Below are 5076 nucleotides of genomic sequence, written 5' to 3'. Positions count from 1 at the left end.
ACTCTGAAGATTCATTCCTTCCATCTTCTTTTGATGTTTCATGTATTGTTCAGTATTTGCCCACAGGATCCTTCAATATTGCAGGTGGAGTCTTGAATTTATTCTTCAGTTCTTTTAGCTTGAGAAATGTTGAGCATGTTTTTCTCTCTTGTTTCCAACTTTTCCTTGTAATCACCAGTAATTATCTATGCATCTTGATTGCATGTTTGATCAATTTCAGTCTGAAGAATTTGATAGAATTCTTCAATTTCTTCACCACTGGCTTTGGTAGTTGGTGCATAAATATGAACAACAGTTGTATTAACTGGTCTTCCTTTTAGGTGTATAGCCATTGTCCTATAACAGATAATATTGTACTTCAAGATAAATCTTAAAATGTTCTTTTTGACAATGAATTTAACACCATTCCTTTTGAATTCATCATTCCAGGCATAGTAAACCATGTGACTGTCCAATTAAAAATGACCAATACCTGTCTTTATCAGCTCACTAATGTCTAGGATGGAATTCTGGTATGGCACTGTAGGCTAAGCATCAGACTGCTAACCACATGGCTGGCAGTTCAAACCCACCAGTTGCTCCTTCGAAATCCTATACAGGGTCCTTATGAGTCAGAATCGACAGCACATAACAACAAGAATGCGTAGGATATTGTTATTTATGAGTTCCTTTTCATTTTTGATGACTTCCAATTTTCCTAGATTTGTACTGCATATATTTCATGTTCTGGTAATTAATGGATGTTTGCAGTTGCTTCTTCTCATTTTGAGTCATGTCCCATCAATTAATGAAGGTCCTGAAAACTTTGTACTATCAATGCAAATAAGGTTTATTTTACTTCAAGGAGGCAGCTCTTCCTCAGTCGTATTTTCGATGTCTTCCAACCTGAGGACTCGTCTTCAGGTACTATAACAGATGATGTTTCCCTGTTAAGCATAAGTTTTTCAGGGGCCAGTCCCTCAGAAGTAGACCACTATTCCTTCTTGTTAGTCTGTTCTGCAACCCTGGTGACCCTGCTGGCATTTGAAACACCAGTGGCATAGCTTCCGGCATCCCAGAAACATGCAAGTCACCACAGAATGACAAACTGACAGACTGTTTGTGGGGCTGAGCTTATGAATCCATTTGGGACTAGGTTTCCTTTGTTTCGACAATGAGGAAATATTAGGGTCTTGTCAATCTTTCTTTCTTTAGGAGATTTTTTACTGTGAATTGAGTGAAGGTTTACAGAGCAGATCATCAGTTTTACATTCAACGACTCATGTATTTTGTTTCATCTCAATGACTACAATTCCCTCCATGCAACAACAGTTACCCCACTTCCTCCCTGGGATTCTTTTTTCCATTCTACCTTCCGTCCCAACTCTTCTGAACGTGTCCTTAGGTAAATGCTCCCCCTTTTATCTTGAATAGTTGACCTTTCTGTGGTGAGTGTATTTTACTCGTGTTGTCTCCTCTATATACCTGTCTTCTGCTTGGCTGAGGATGGAGCCACCAGGGTGAATTCAGTTCCAGACCTAAAGCGTTAACAAGACCAAATTCCCCCAGTCTCTTTCTTTCTTTCTTTTTTTTTTTTTTTGAGTTTTGTTCTACATTTTTTTCCACTTTATCCAGGACTTTCTAATGTCATCCCTTTCAGAAGAGTTGGTATAGTAGTCAGGCACCATCTAGTTGTAAAGACTGGTCTCAGAGTCATAAAGACTGATGTTCCTGTGGCCTATTGGCCAAACATTGAATGATTTGATTCCTAGTATCTTCGGTGTTTGTTTTTTCCTCCAGACAGGGAAGGTCCAGTTCTTTTGAGATATAAAAAGAACAGATGAAGCAACGAAGCAGAGATGTGGGAAGACAGATCCCATGTCTTCTGAAAATCACCAAGGAGTCAACGAGCAGAAGCTCAAGAGAGTCCAGGAGCTTTGCTTAGAGCTGACAGACAGCCTTTCTCTAGAGTTGGTTCCCTGAATCCAGACTTCTAGTTTTCTAAACAATGAGAAAAGAACTTTCTGTTTTAATTGCGCTAAGAAACTAAGATACCATCTCAACAATTTCTTCATGTACAATTTAGTAACATTGGTTACATTCTTCAAGTTGTGCAACCCCTTCCACTGTCCTTTCTCAAATCATTCCACTATCATTCATATAAATTCACTGTCCCCCAGCCCGAGCAAAACCTCCCCCTTATGTATGGTGAAAGGATACCACCTGGATGCACACCTTTCCCGATTTTAACCTACGGAATATCCCTTTGTTCTATTTGAGTGACTGCCTCTTGGTCTATATACAGGTTCCACAAGAGCACAATCAAGTTTTCTGAAATTTTCATTCTTTGCAATGCTATCTATCCATCTATTTAACAAACAACAATGTATTTTCTCACAGTTTAGGAATTTAGCTGTCTAAATTCAGGATGGGGAAGCTCTCTTTCTCCCCAAAAAGGGTCATCCTCATCTCCTTTCTGTGTCTCTGCTTTGACTCCTTGGAGGTCTTCATGTGGTCTAGTTTCTATCTTTCCTCCTCTCTGTTTGCTTGCTGAATATCCATTATGTTTTTAGAAATAGCTCTCCACATAGGTCATAGTCTGGAAGCTCAGCTGGAAACTGAGGTCCGCGCGATGGGTGACCCTGCGGTATTTGAAATATGAATGGCCTAGCTTCCAGCCTCCCAGCCACATACACACCACCACAGTAGGACACTGACAGATGATTGGTGGAGGCTCTGGGTACCACCCACAAAGTTGCTACATACTGGGCAGGCCACAGGCAATTGTGCTAAAAAGGCATTTAATTGCCTGTGATGCATGCCTCAGGTAGCTGGCAGAAGGAGAGATTGCATTCTTATCCTGTGTACAATCTGATAACCAGAAGCAAGCTGCAGTTATAGTTCTAGGCTAAGGACTAGCTATAGCAGGAACACAGTGTTGTAATGGAGACAAGTTGCTGTCTTAGCTGTCGGTACAACTTTAACAGAAATATCACAAGGGGGTGGCTTTAATAAACAGATATTTATTTTCTCACAGTTTTGGAGGCTAGAAGTCCAAATTCAGCTTGGCAACTCCAGAGGAAGTCTTTGTTTCTCTGTCAGGTCTAGAGGAAGGTCCTGGTCTCTTTGAGCTTCTACTCCTGAACAATCTCATATGGCTTGGTGTCATTCTCTGCTTATCTCTCCTTGTTAGCTTGAGTTGACTCTCTTTATATATCAAAGGAGATTGCCTCTTAATAGACACATTTAACTTGGATGAAGGGAAAGGTAATATACAAGAAGAGGGAGGTCAGCAAGAAAACTATGAAGGCAAAGGCGGCACTGGGAGTAATATAAGAGCTAAAGACAACAGAGGTAAATACAATTATAAACAGAATTCCAAAATAACAATAAGCCCAGTGTGGTCCTTCAGGATAAACACTGGACTGCAACGTCAGTTTAACCCACAATGCCAGCAGTTCAAAGTCACCATCCACTCCTTGGAAGCCTTATACCGGGCGGCTATGAGTTGGAACCCATTCAACAGCACTTAACAACAACACAAATGGAAACATAGCTAAACATACAAGCTGAACAGCTGTGGGGAGGAGAATGGGAGCATACTCACAAAGAGTAGGTAAGGGGCAAAGTTATGAAAACGCCTCAGCTATAACCAAACATCTTGTGATAATGAGTCACAGGGCGTGGGACTCTGGGCCATGGTTTGGGTAGAGACTAAGGTCAACCGGCATGAACAGCCCACAAAGACAATGTTCTACATCCTACTTTGGTGAGTAGTGACTGGGGTCTTAAAAGCTTGTGTGCAGCTGTTTAAGGTGCAACTATTAGTCTCTTCCTGTACGGAGCAAAGAGAGTAAAGAAAAAGACACGTGGTAATAATTAGTCCAGTGGAGTAATGAAGCACTCGAACCTTAACCTTCATGACTGAGACTACTGTCTATCTCTGTCAAAGAGGCCACATTAGAAGGTCCTGGATAGAGTGGGAGGAAAATGTGGAACAAAACTCAAAATCCCAAGAGACCAGGTTTACTGATCAGATAGAGGCTGGTAGAATCCCATGACTCTGGCCTTAAAGGTCTGGATTGAACTCACCTTTGTGGCGCAATGTTCAGCCCCAAAATATCAGTCCTGTTTAGTCGGAGAGTCCTAGTGTGGGGTTTAAGCTCACCAGCTGCTCCTTGAAAACCCTATACAGGGTTGGAACCAACTTGATGGCACTTAACAACAATATTGAGTCAGAATCAAGTGGACGGCACTTAACAGCAACAACAAAAGGTAAACAATAACCCTAGGGAGGTACACATGCCATACAACAATCAAGCAGTCAAGACCAAAAGGGCAGCCATTTGTCCATGGACAAAGTTGAGAAAGCAGGAGGGGTTAGGAAAATGGGAGGAATGGAAACAGGAAGCACAGGGAGGAAGTGGGATCCGTGATGTTACATTGTGAAGACTGCAGTCAGTGAGATGAAACAAAATGTGTACGAATTGTTGAATGGAAAACCGATTATCTGCTTTATAAACCTTCACCTACTTCCCAATAAATGTTGTAGGAGACCACTGTTGTAAAAAAGCTAAGAAAAGGTTTTTTTGTTTTGTTTTGTTTTTGTTTTTATTTCTCCCCCATTCCACCATGACTCAATCCCTGTATCTCAGAGCCCTGCAAGTTCCAAGGCTGTGTATATATCGTCCTTAATCTCTGTCCCATTTAACCCTTTTGAACATGCCCAATTGTTCTCCCATCTGCCCCGTTTCTGTTTCTCCACTTCCCTCTCCCTCCCTGTATATTGCCCCCCTCCCTAGCACCCAAGCTCTCCTGTGTCCAATCCCCGCCCTGCACTCCGCCTTCCCCCCTTCCCCCCACCCATCACCAACGTCTCAACAACCAACAAAGACTTCCCCCTACTCCCTTTTGGTATAATTTCTTTTTCTTAGTCTTTTACAGTAGTGGTCCTATGCAGTATTTCTCTTTTTGTGACTGACGAATTTCACTCAGCATAATGTCCTCTAGGTTCATCCATGTTATGCGGTGGCTTGCTGCTTCCTTGTTATTCTTCAATGTAGCATAATAGTCCATTGTGTGTATGTACCACAATTT

Source organism: Chrysochloris asiatica, unplaced genomic scaffold, assembly GCF_000296735.1.
Source record: "Chrysochloris asiatica unplaced genomic scaffold, ChrAsi1.0 scaffold00102, whole genome shotgun sequence".
NCBI lineage: Eukaryota > Metazoa > Chordata > Mammalia > Afrosoricida > Chrysochloridae > Chrysochloris > Chrysochloris asiatica.
This window is presented reverse-complemented; position numbering follows the sequence as displayed.